Source organism: Calliopsis andreniformis, chromosome 9 (genome assembly GCF_051401765.1).
Source record: "Calliopsis andreniformis isolate RMS-2024a chromosome 9, iyCalAndr_principal, whole genome shotgun sequence".
In the NCBI taxonomy this organism is placed as follows: Eukaryota; Metazoa; Arthropoda; class Insecta; order Hymenoptera; family Andrenidae; genus Calliopsis; species Calliopsis andreniformis.
Window position 1 is genome coordinate 8,318,105 of NC_135070.1, and position 12,913 is coordinate 8,331,017.

Below are 12,913 nucleotides of genomic sequence, written 5' to 3' on the forward strand. Positions count from 1 at the left end.
TAAAATCGAGTCAGAATTCTATGCTTGTGAGATCAAAATATTAGTGTTATTTTTAGTTATTTTTAGTTTTTAGCATAGATTTCTAACAGATTTCTAATTTAACAGGATTCAGTTGAGGAATTGTTTGAGAATTTGAAGCATATTTCTTAGACAGATCATTTATTTTTTTTTTAATAATATGTGCAATTTATAGATTTTCGAATGTATAATAGAACCTCGGTTATTCGGGCTTCGAATATTCAAAATTTCTATTATTTAGAATTGCGCATATTGGAAGCAATAATCATAGGAGTACACTGGACCTTCGATTAAGACTTACAATTAAACAGAGAAATAACAGTAGCTTGCTGAAGAAAATAAAGCTAGCTATCAGAAGGATCTTTCAGATTTGGATCTCGCGATACATCAGATAATCGAGATCCAACTATACCTAAATGTATTTTGTGAGACTCCTAAGTTTCATACCAGCGACAGTAAGACAAAATAACATAAATCGCAAGTATCTTTCTCCAAACCATAATTTCAAATACCAATCGCATACTAGAAACTATTCTCGCTTGAAAAAGATAAAATTCTACAAATCCTACTTTTCTACTGAATCTCCAATCTCCACTCCTGCACTTCACCTGAAGTTTTCCAAGAATTCGACGCTTCATTTCGCCTTGCAACACAAATACAGCTCGTCAAACAAACATCCACGAATGATCGCTAACCGAACGTGTCGCAACGATTTCGCAGCGAATATATTTCCGACCAATTTGGGATTGCAGAGGGTTGCGCAAGTTTCGAGTCGAGGCCTGTACGCCGCTCGAGGAACCCCCTCGCATGCGGAAGACGGCGGTCGCTGGTTGCAAGTCGCACGCGCGCGCGCACTTTCGATTTGCGACACAGCGCCAACACACTCGAGGAGCACATATGTGCATGTTTCTGTACGTACGCACGCATACCGCGTGATCCACGACCCGTTCGAATCGAAAGCTGCCATAGAACGCGTGCCGCGATCGGAGAACAAATCTTGCACGCGCCTTCGAACGTGGAGCCACGGATGTGCTCGATTCGCGTGCAGTTCGCCAACGAATCGGTAGTCGCGTGCGTGTGCGCCTGCACCGGTGTCGGCGAACAGGAATTTAGAGCCGTTCAAGGCATGTCGAGATAATTATCGGTAAGGAAAAACGACCGTTTCAAAAGCACGGAAGTTCCGTAATCGGTTTTAAGGGAATCGGACTTAATCGCTTCTTCAGTCGATTTTGACAATCCTAAGAACGTACAGTAGATTCTTAAGGTCGCTTCCCATTGCTGGAACAGGCTCGTTCGGTCATAAATTGTGCGTGCTCGGCGAATTTTGTTCGGAAAGACGTTCCCACTAGGCGAGCATAGGTGCATGGTCGCTTTGGGTCTGCTGGGCTCGTTTGGTGATTAAGCAGATCACGGTGCAGGCTCGCTGGGTACTTCAGGCCCTCCTACTCGTAGAGTTGACAGTTTCAAGTGGATGACGAACGCGCTCGCGGCCCAAACTTACAGCAATGGGAAGCGACCTTTACACTGCTAGATTCCTCGGGTCCCCCTACAGGGCTGTTCCTAGTAGGGGTGCAAAAGGTGTCCACGCACTGGGGCGGCTGCAAACCAGTTATATGAACAATTTTTATTAAGAAAGATAATCAAATATTTCTTTTGCGTGATAACTGTAGAAGAATACCAAATTCTTATCAAATTTTAAATTGAATGATGTTAAATTAATAAACATGGCGATATAGTTATTGCACCTGGATGGTCAACAACTCAAGGAGGGCCCTGCTCCTTTGATAGGGCTCCATTTAGAATTTTGTTGAATTTAGAGGACAATTCTGAAATAGTACAAAGTAACATAAACAAGTGTTATTGTACTAAAATGTTTTATTATACATAAAATCAACAGTAAGTAAAAGTATTGGAAACAAGAAACCCTATATTTTAATGTGTTTATGTTTTTGCAAAGTTAAGTATGTACCATTTTTTACAATCTTTTACCATCTATAAGGTAATTTGAGTATTCCAATTTTCCAAAAGACATTACATTTTTTAGTAATACAGTAAACTAACTAATAAGAAATATATCCTCTTTTGTTATCATCGAATTTTTGTCATATATAAAACCCCAAATAATCACTATGTTCATACTACTTTCTACAACACTGTACAATTTTGCTTTCCCAATATATCTATTAAAAGCTCATTAGCTGTCCTCTTACTAACGTCTGGGTAATAAACATTGTTTCATAGAGTATTTTCAAAAGGAACTTAGCAGGGCTAATTGTATCACGAAATTACTCGACTCAAGTCGACGAACTCGCGATATGTTGTTCGAATGCAGATGAAATTCGACAAAAGAAATTTAATCGACCGATAGGATCTTTCCAAGGCTGCCAATGGCGCCCATTGACCTGAGGCTGACCGCAGGAAAGTGTTTACTTCTGAAAGGCTTGCATACTCTTGCAAGGTGCGTCGGCCTACAGCCAGGGATTCTCAGTTTTCCTAGCGCGTCGCTCGTTTGCACTTTAAACCTGTTCTTTGACTAATTGCTACAGCGACATTAGCTAAAAATACATTTTTATTATGCGTCAAGGTAAACGATCAAAGTCTGCTTTTCGACAGTGGCTGTTAAGATCTAAATCTGAGCGACTGAAAGGACACGAGGTGGGAACATTTACCGCAAAATTATGGAGAAGGACATATTCTACGAACGCTAAGAGGAATGTAAGTAATATTACAGAAATTATTTTAGGTAGATAGTTGAAGAAATATTTTATCCTTTATGGTTCTACGTTCATTGTGAATTGGACGTCGCAATTGTGTTGAGTGTCATCAACATACAGGGTGTCATGTTACTGATGGTACAAGCGGAGAGGTGGTGATTCTATACGAAAACTGAATCGAAAATGTAGAATAAAATTTTTTCATAGGAGGCTTTGTTCCCGAGAAGAATGGCTTTCAATTTTTAACAAATACGCGTGCATTTGATCACGTTTATACTTAATGGATTTGAATGATTGATGAATTTGAATGGATTCGACTATACATAATAGATTTAACGTCTTCCTATAAATAAAAATCCATCAAATGCATGCTTGTCTATTGTGTATACTCAAAGCCATTCAAATTCAATTAGTCATTCAAGTCTGTTGAATGCAGACGTGTTCAACTGGACGTGTACTTGTTAAAAATTGAAAGTCGTTTTTCTTGGAAATAAAAGCTCATATGAGAAAACTTTATTCTACATTTTCGATTCAGTTTTTCTCGTAAAACCACTAACTTCCTTTTTGTATCACTAGTTACGCGAATCCTTGTATTTTTATATTACATATGTGTAAAGATCCTATACTAATTGATTTTACTTGATTTTCCTATATCTTTATATCTTTCGTTTTGCATATTTCGTATTACGTTCATTCCATTTATTCTCAACTATATTTAATAATATTGCAGAGAATAAAATTCTGCAATGTCATTATTGCGATATATGTAAATAAGACATTTCAACTTTCCAAGAATTTAATCCAGACTGGGAGAAATTCCAAATATAATGGACATTTTCCTGAGTCGATGACGCAGACCTATATCAAATATAGAAACGGCCTAATGATATCCTTTGTATGCATATGGAATAATTCAGACCACTTTTTATGAATAATTTTACTTTCCTTGAATGTAATTTTTCAATACAAATTTTTTAAAGTCGAATATTTAGTAGAATAGAAGATAATATTCTTAAAGTAAATAATGAAGTCTGAAAGTACCATTGTAAACATATAATTTATCCTGTAGTAATACTCACACGTATCGTACCTTTGCAAAAAAAAAACTTCCACAACTCAAAAACATAAAACACTTAAGGAGAGCGGAAAGAAACTTTCTATTTCGAAAATAACATAGCCACAGTATTATGAAACATACGTGAACTAGAATCAACTCAGATCTCTATGTTTCGAAATTAAAAGTGAAAAAATAAAAATTAATTTATAAGTAGCCCGAAGGGTTGGGAGGAATCAAATGTATAAGATACATACCTATATTTCTATATATTCTCTTATATAATTTGAAATTTTCTTGTAATTTATATTTTAATATTTTTATCTAATACTACCTACAGCCTAAATAATTAAATTCATATTAATTATTTATGCATTAAGAGTATACCTAACAAATTATTCAAAATGTGATATAATATTTTTAGATGTCATTAATCTTGGGGAGGGGAGACGATGGGAGAAATTGTCTCAGGGAAAAGAGAAATTTTAATAATAACAATAATAATACTTCATTAGAAATTCAGAAGAAAAAACATTTGTTATACGATATGTATTCCGAAGAATGGCAAAAAACAAAGGTAAATTATACAGCTAGTAATAAAATTCTGAAAAGTAAATATTTTATAAGAAACATTTTATAATTCTAATAATATTTTGACGATCAACGCATTTTCCAAAATTCCCCATTTCCCTAAGACATCCTGTATTAAGGGTTGAGAAGGGTCAATTTCCATCTAGCGATATTTTAAAAAATAATATTTGAGTCACCACCACAGTTTTCAGAATTCCTCATTTCCCTGAGACACCCTGTATCCAAAATCGCTAAGGTTTTAGAGGGATTATTTCTAAAAAATAATATTCAATAATTACAATACTTTTCAGACAACCAACACACTTCTAAAAATTCCCCGTTTCTCTAAGACACCCTGTATCAAAAATCGCGAAGGGTTAACGAAGTTCGACCTTCCTCTTGCGCTAGCCAATCCTAGTTTATCGACCGCCCCGCAGCCCGCTCGGGGGTCAGGAGCGGGTTTAGGGAAGGCTGTGTTGGAGGCGCAGTGGTGCGTGGACAGTCGAGACAGACGAGTCAGGCCTAGTGTCTACTGCGCGTTATTGCCCGAGCAGGTTCGTCTCTCAGTGCGAGAGAGACGCTCAGACGGTTCGGACGGTCGCGCCAATCCGTGTTCGCCTGTCTCGTCCTTCGTTCTCCGTGCACGAGGAGGTACGCTCGTTAAATCTCGCATTAAATTCGACTCTCTTCCTCTCGACCAACCGATCTCGCGCGTCCCTCTTTCCCCCACCACCGACGTGGAAAAAACGAACATCCGAACGCGGTCCAGCAGCGCAAATTGGCATCCACGTCGTGCCGCATAATTCCTGCGAAACCAGGCGCAAGGAACGATCCTTCTCGCGTGTTACTTTCACGAGGAAGGAAGACTGTTTCGCGTGGTGACGACGTGTGTGACAGTGTGCGTCACAGCATCCTGTCGAGAAACGTCTTTCCGTGTTTATCGCGTGAAAACCAGACTCCGATCGCCTTAGTGCGCGAGACACGCCGAGGGAAGGACAGTGTACGCGTGCGCCACAGGGGATTCACGATTTTCGGCGGTATAATTGCGCGCGATCTTCAATCGCGGTCAGTGTCTCGCGTCGCGGCGTCCACGTAACCTCGAAACAGGTAAAGTCGACGAGCGTTAATAGAGTAATGTGATCGAGGCGGTCTTGATCTTTATGGGCTGTTCGGGCTCGTCGCGCAACTGTGTGGCACTGATGCGTTTTTTCGTGTGGAAAGTACGGATCCATGTGTGAAATCGGCGTCCACTCGAGATTCGACCCGCTTTCGAACGTGACATCGGTGGTTTCTTAAATACATAGTTTCCTTCGTTCGTTTCCTTGCGGCACGTTGGTGATGCATAGTGGTACTCGCTTAAGCTGTGCCTTCACTGAAGCGACCATGAGGATTTTTTTTGTTGCTGTTCTGTGCGAGGTGCTCGATAAGAGGTGTCGGAAATCTTTAGAGAAGATTCTGTTTTTTAATAATATCTCCTTTACTAGTTAGATTTTGTCTTTGTCTGTTACTACACACGCACGTTCACTCGTTCACACATATGAAAAATCGTTTTCAATTTAGCTTCCCACTGGAGCTATCTCGTTTTTGATGAAGTAAGATTCTATGTGTTAAAATAAAATGAAAATGAAATTAGATGAAACTGCATTTAAACCTTCGTTTTCAAATTATTAATTCACATTATTCTACTTCTTTGGTTATGTCTGACTTGAGACTTATTCTACTGATAGTTGGGTCTAAATTTGGACTTATACTACTGATTTCTTTGCATCTGAGTTTGGACTTATTCTGCTAACTTCAGTTTGTCTGACTTTGGACTTATTCTACTAACTTCACTTTGTCTGACTTTGAACTTATTCTACTAACTTCACTTTGTCTGACTTTGGACTTATTCTACTAACTTCACGTTGTCTGGCTTCGGACTTATTCTACTGATTTCTTTGCATCTGAGTTTAAACTTATTCTACTAACTTCACTGTGTCTGATTTAAGACTTATTCTACTGCCGGCAACATCAATCAGGTCAAGCACAGTGAAGTAGAATAAGTCCCACATCAGACACAATTCACACGCATTTTAAGTGTTTTCTCAACAATTAACAATTCAGAAACAAAGCCTGAAATGCAATTTCATCTATCTTCATTATCATCTTATTTTAGCATGTAGAATCACCTGTTAAAATTGTTGACAGTTATCACCGAACATCTCGTATATCTCCAAAAACTCACTACTTGCTACCGAATGATTCTCCAGATTTCCTCACGTTTCTGTTGTCCCCAACAAATGTCTTGAAAGCAAAAGAGAAACCCAAATATTCCTCGGATTATATTGCTTCAGTGCGTACAAAATGCTTCTATGTGTCGGTGTTTACTAGGAACATTTTGGAACTTGGAGCCTCAAAAGACAACATGTCTCGTTGTTGCTTCAGTGAAAACAGTTTTAGAGGCACTTGTCGCGACAGCTATCAGAGAGGTAGAGTTCGGAGTAATGGGTCAGGAAGTAGAAATGAAAAATATTGAGTGAACATCGGAACCGTGTACACCGCTGCATACTTGTGAACGCATCGGTGCACGTAACAGTGAACGTATAACAGATTTTGTGCACGTTATGTGACGTACATGCGTGGCCACTCTTATGAAATCGAAGAGGCGACGAGCGAAGTCGAGGAAGTGTAACGAGGAAGCAACGGAGAAGTCGTACGAGTATCAAATTCCTAAAGAGAACCCCGCGTACAGTTTCGCGCGCGTACGTTACATGTCTGTTCCTCGAGAACGAGGTTTCCTCTAAGTGTCTCGCGTTTATCTCGATTCTCTCGACAGCGATTAGTTGTTTCGCCATTAGACACGGTTCTTGGATACTGTCCGACGAGAAAAATATCTTGGGGGACCAAATTGGTCATTGAGATCCATTTACGGTTGTTGACTTGTATTCTGGGAGTTTATTGTTGAGAAATACTTGTGGGAAACGTCACAAAAGCTCTTCTTATTGCATTGTTATTGTTATTTTATTGATAGGTTAAAATATTCTTTAGTGTGCATAGTAAACTTATATATAGTTTCAATTACGAAGATTTTTAACCATAGAATATTCTTTAAGGTTTTTCTTGGACGTTAGTAATTCACTGTTTGCTTTGACAATTATCTTAACTTTGAGAAAAATGTACAGGGTGTTCGACAACAGGTGTCAGATATGGTAGGGTAAAGTAGGACGAAAATCCAAAATGAGTTTCAGAGTTACTAATTGTTACAAGAACATCTATAATACGCGTAAAATGTGTCTGACTTGGGACTTATTCTACTGACTTCGTTGTGTCTGATTTGATTAATACACACTGGCAGTAGAGTAAGTCCCGAATCAGACATATTTCACGTGTCAAATTTTAAACGTTTTCTCAACAATTAATATTTCATTTTTTTCATTCTTGATTTTCGTCTTATTTTAGAGTATAAAATTACCACTTAAAATTTTTGACACCTGTTGTCGAATATCCTGTAAAGAAATTATAATTAATATATCTATGTTTCTGATTGCTTAGTATTGTCTTAAAACTTTGTTATGTACATTTATTTATATACTAGAAAATTTATTTAAAGTCGTACTGATCAACATTAGAGCTTCTTTCCTGTTGTATTTATGTTACACTGAAACGTCTTGTTTGACAAATGTACGATTTATTACTTGGAGAAAACTAGTTAACCAGTCACACCAATATTTTTCTCTAATAGGAGAAACTAATTTCCTGAATCTAATAGTTCAATACTGCCACTGTTCTAAAGTTTACTGTAAATGAAAGTTGAATTAATTTGACTTTCATTATTTTTTAATAGGTAAACAACATTAAACTCACTGAGACCGTTTTTAATTAAGGAATGATTCAACTAGCAAGTTAAGAATATTACATTTATTCATTAAATAGATATTTCCTGAATTTTAATACCATCCTTGGTTTGCACTCCTTTAAACCATTTTTCCAATTTCGAGAAAAATATGAAACAGTTCATATTCACATATATCTCATGATCCCTTGAGAACACATTAACAGCTCCATTAGCTGCATTCGTAATGACTCATGGATAAACATTGTCCCACATTAGGTTTCCAAGAGAAACCTAGTAGCATTAATTTCCATCTCTTTTTCCAACATCAATTGTCTCTATGTCTCAACGTAGCAATACATATTAATACCTCTAACAGCTCTAGCGTTGACCTAACTGTAACATTACCATCCAGTTTGAATAAACGCAACACGAACGTGTCCATTGGAATTTGCTTGGGCCTCGATCGGCAGGTCTGGGTCGAGCCGAAGAAAAAACCTGCCCCGCTCGAAAACCGTGTGAAAGTCATCTGTCGGATGATTCGCGTTATTTACGGTGCTCCCGTGTCACAGGCCAGTTTCGATCGACCTACAAACATATATTCCCAGCGTAGTAGCTAATCGAGGAAGGTCTCTCGCGGATCGTCGGTGCAGTCTTTCGAGTACACGATTACAGATTATCGGCGTCGCTTCTCGCGCGATTCTTGGCCCGCTCGTCCACGTGGCCAGGCGAGAAAGCCGAGAAAGGCCGTGCAGATTCTTTCGATCGCCGTGTCTAACGGTACTTTCGTTCCTTTTTTCGACCGTTCCTCTCGCGTTCCTCCTGGCTCCCTTTCGATCGACGATCGCGACTATCGAAAGAGAAACAAAATCTCGACGAATACCGACTTTTCCCTGTTTATGTAAGACGAACGAAAGGGGCGTTTGTCGCGACTGTGCTGAATAGCAATCGAACTACTGTTCATGCGCGCACGCACCGCGCAACACTTTCACATAACAGCCGACGCGTAAGTTGCATAAATTGGTTAGCCTGCGTAATTTGCACTATATACTTTTTTTCTTGCACGCTGTCGACGCCTTGGACATAAACTGCGAAATGGTTTGTACGTTTGACACAGTTGCATGGCTGGTAGCACGAGTTACTACATGGATATTGTTACTAAACATTTCCCGGATGATTCATTGATCGACGTGGTAATTCACTTGTGTTGGAGCGCAAGGTAGTTTCTGGATGATTGTATATTTCGTTAGGAAAAGTTTCTGGTGTCGTCATCATTGAGGCATCGGCATGAGACATCAACTCTGTTAGCTTCGATCAAGATTAATCGAGGATTTCGTTTTATTATCGTATATGCTCAGCTGATGACGTAGTTGTTGCAGCGATTCCACTTTTATCCTGCAGTTCTTGGAAGCTTGGAAATCCTCGAATCCTCAAATTTTTACATTTTCAGACTCACATATTTTCAGATATTTAAATATTCAAATTCTCAAATTTCCAAATCTTCAACTTTTCAGATTTTCAAATATTCAAATATTCAAATTTTCAGGTATTGAAGTATTCAAATTTTCAGATTTTCAAATATTCGAATATTCAAATTTTCAAATATTGAAGTATTCAAATTTTCAGATTTTCAAAATATGCCAGTTCTCAAACATATCAGTTCTCAAAAATTTATAAGGAGTAAATCTACGTTTCTCGTATCCTCAAATGAGAATTCTAAACTTCTTTGGTATTAGATATCTCCAACTATTACTAACTCCAAGATTACCATATCCTTAACAACATTCCTTAAAGATAATTTGACAAATTTCCCCGATTGAATAGAGACATAAGAAAAATTGCGGTCGAATTAGTCGCGCTAATTAATTAAGGCTGCATGGTTCTGTCGCAGCATATTGAACAGCAAATCGTGCGTCGACTTCTTCCCGCCATCGTTTTCGTCGCGCTTCCGGCCAGCCTACCAAAAGTTCTACTTTCTTACTCGGTCAGTGGACGCTCCTTTAAGCAGGAATGCCGTCGAACGTTGAATTATGAGGACGAGGCAACTCGGTGCTCGTATCTCGTCTAACAGAATTCTAATCGTGCCGACTGGACAATCGAGAGTCGGGGAATCGACATCCTGCACATAATCGGGTATATAACTGGCTTTTCCTATTCTACGTATCCCAGTTCGCGGATCTGAATTGCTCGATTCCTCTCTCGTATCCGGCTCGAGAGTCGATTTGGTGTTGCGCGGTTGACCGACGACGGTCTCGATCGTCGACTACCGTAACGAAAGCGTTTCTTCGAAAACACGGAAGTTCCGGACATCAGGGAACCTTGGAAAATTCTCTGCATAGTAATCGTGTCGGCGAATCTTCTCTCGTTAACCCAGTTACCTTTCACCCTTGGAATGCGTATAGCCGACTCGATATTAATGGGACATGGAGAAACGACGTTTCCCTTTGTTGTGTGTCTGAAGAACGAATATACTCGGTGATCAGTTTATCTGGAAACTCTCCAAGTATTGCAGCAGTTATTCTAAATGCGTTGTTAACACTGGTTAAAGGGTTTTCAGTTAAACTGATCATCCTGTACTGTAGGGAGAGGTGTGGTTAGTATATGGCAGCATTTATTTTAAATATGTTTTCAATAGTTATTAGGGGGTTTCCAATCAAACTGATTATCCTGTACTTTAGTGAGAGGTATGGTCAATCTATGGCAGCATTTATTCTAAGTGCATTGTCAACACTCATTAGAGGGTTTCCAGTTAAACTGATCACCATGTATTGTGGTGAGAGGCATGTTCAATGTATAGTCAGTGGTAGGGAGAATTTGACATTGTAAATTAGTCGATGAGGCAGATGGAAGATTGAGAAATGGGCCCAGTAGGGGTCTAATGTTCTAATTTAAATGTAGATTTCAGGTCTTAGATCAGAATAGAGGTCATTGACTTACAGTTAGGTTGATCACTCGATGACCTGTTCAGTAGGTCTTGGTTCCATTGGAGTAGAAGTATTGGAAAGTAATTATTCGGATAATGATTTGTGTTACTTAACACGTTCGCCACCAGCGTCACATATTTCTGACGTGCTGAATCTGATTTACTGCCATCGTAAATATTATTATTTCGGACAGTAAATATGTAGATTAGATATAATGACGAAACTGAGTTTTACAGTTTCTAAAAAGATGAAGTAAGAATTTACTAACAAGAGCGAAAATTATGAAAAGGAGTGGACTTGATTATCTCTAGAAGAGCTTTTGAAAGGTTTATGCATCGATTAAAATTGTTTAGTTTATTCTGCAGTCCACTAATCTTCTGCTCCAATAATTTCTCTCATCGTACAAATAGTCCCTTCAGTTCCATGCCTCTCATTGCACTATAAACGAAAATTTGTTTATTCCTTTCTTGTAGGACAACGCATTTTCCATTTCACTGACTGGTAGATCATAAATCGCGCTTTCTTCGTAACAACCTCAGCCACTCATGCGTCGTGTTCTTGCACACCGAAATGCGTGCCACTAACTGGGAAACAGTTTCACTCTCCGCCACTCTTGCGAGAACGATTGCGCGGCTTTTCCATCGAAAAGAAGCGTCCCTTGATATACTGATTACTTTTCTGGACTGGATTCCCGCGAAAGCGAAGAGAAACACAGTCGATTTCTACCCTCAGTTTCACTTTTCTAATTAATTTCAAATTGTTAATAGTCCAATAAAATCTGAGGAAACAAAAAAAACTAAGTAGTAATTAAGTATTAAAAAATTAAGTATCGCTGTTTGTGTCGCATAAATATAAATTCTAATTTCAATTCTATATTAAATTTTTTGAGTTTAACTTCATAAAATTTATAACTTGTTTTAAGTAAAAATGGGTGACAATAATGTAGTAATTAATAGCTGTTAGTAATTAAACCGTTTTAACTCTCTTCTGAGTAGATGAATTTTTTTCTCTTCCTCCCTTCATTGAGGAGCGTGAGATAAAACGAGTGGCGTTAATTTCTGGCAGAAAAGTTCCAACGACATCGAGGAGATAATCGAAGCTCATTTACATTCGAAATCGCCTTGGTACGGTCGGCGAATTCCGCTCGCCTCGAAATATCACGAATGTTTTTCTTCCTCTTCGAAACTGTCCTCGCGATTATGCAAAATTCCTGATCCCAGCGAAACAGCGCGCAACGGTTGAAACACTGTCTTCCACCTGCGCGTTGCGTACCGATAAATGTAAATCGCGACACTCGACGGTGCGTTACATGAATGTCCTAGAAGTAATTAAAGGCTTAGGCAAACGCGAATTAGTGAGCGAAGCTTATTTAACGCTCCGATGCTCGTGCGTACTTGAGCCAGAGAGCAGGATTTCATTTTTCATTCGACATTTTTGAAATTTATCCTACGCGGTATGAATATTGAGATATTGGCAACTGTATACATTGTCATTCGAAAGTTGAGTTATCGCGCGTTGAGGAAAGTAGGAACTTTCTGAATGGGATTTCAATTTATTTTTAGTAAGTGTGTTATGAATATTTTTCTGTGGAAATAGTAAAATTATCTGTAATGTGACGTTAACAATATCTTTTTGGAGGTTTGACTTCTATTTTGTAGATAACTTAAAACCAGGAATTTTAGTTAATACGTTAGTAGTTGTCTAACCCATATGTGAGTCAGGACAGTTTTAACAATCATTTATGAGGATATTTTCTTGATTCAGATTTTTGTGGAATTTGTGATAAAAGAATGTGTAGGTTTTGTTGATGATAACATATTCT

At 38.4% G+C, this 12,913-nt stretch overlaps 1 protein-coding gene across 2 annotated transcripts in view; it reads left to right on the forward strand.

Moving 5' to 3' along the window:
- The first annotated feature begins 4,816 nt into the window (after positions 1 to 4,816).
- Positions 4,817 to 12,913, forward strand: part of Snu (ABC-type transporter snustorr) — a 53,681-nt gene continuing 45,584 nt past the window's right edge. The window contains exon 1 of one of the 2 annotated variants that reach the window (XM_076385516.1): positions 4,817 to 5,007. The gene's annotated coding sequence lies outside the window, so the exon portion shown is untranslated. Of the gene's footprint in view, positions 5,008 to 5,442; positions 5,464 to 12,913 lie in introns of those variants that run through there. The other variant, XM_076385518.1, reaches the window with a different exon arrangement.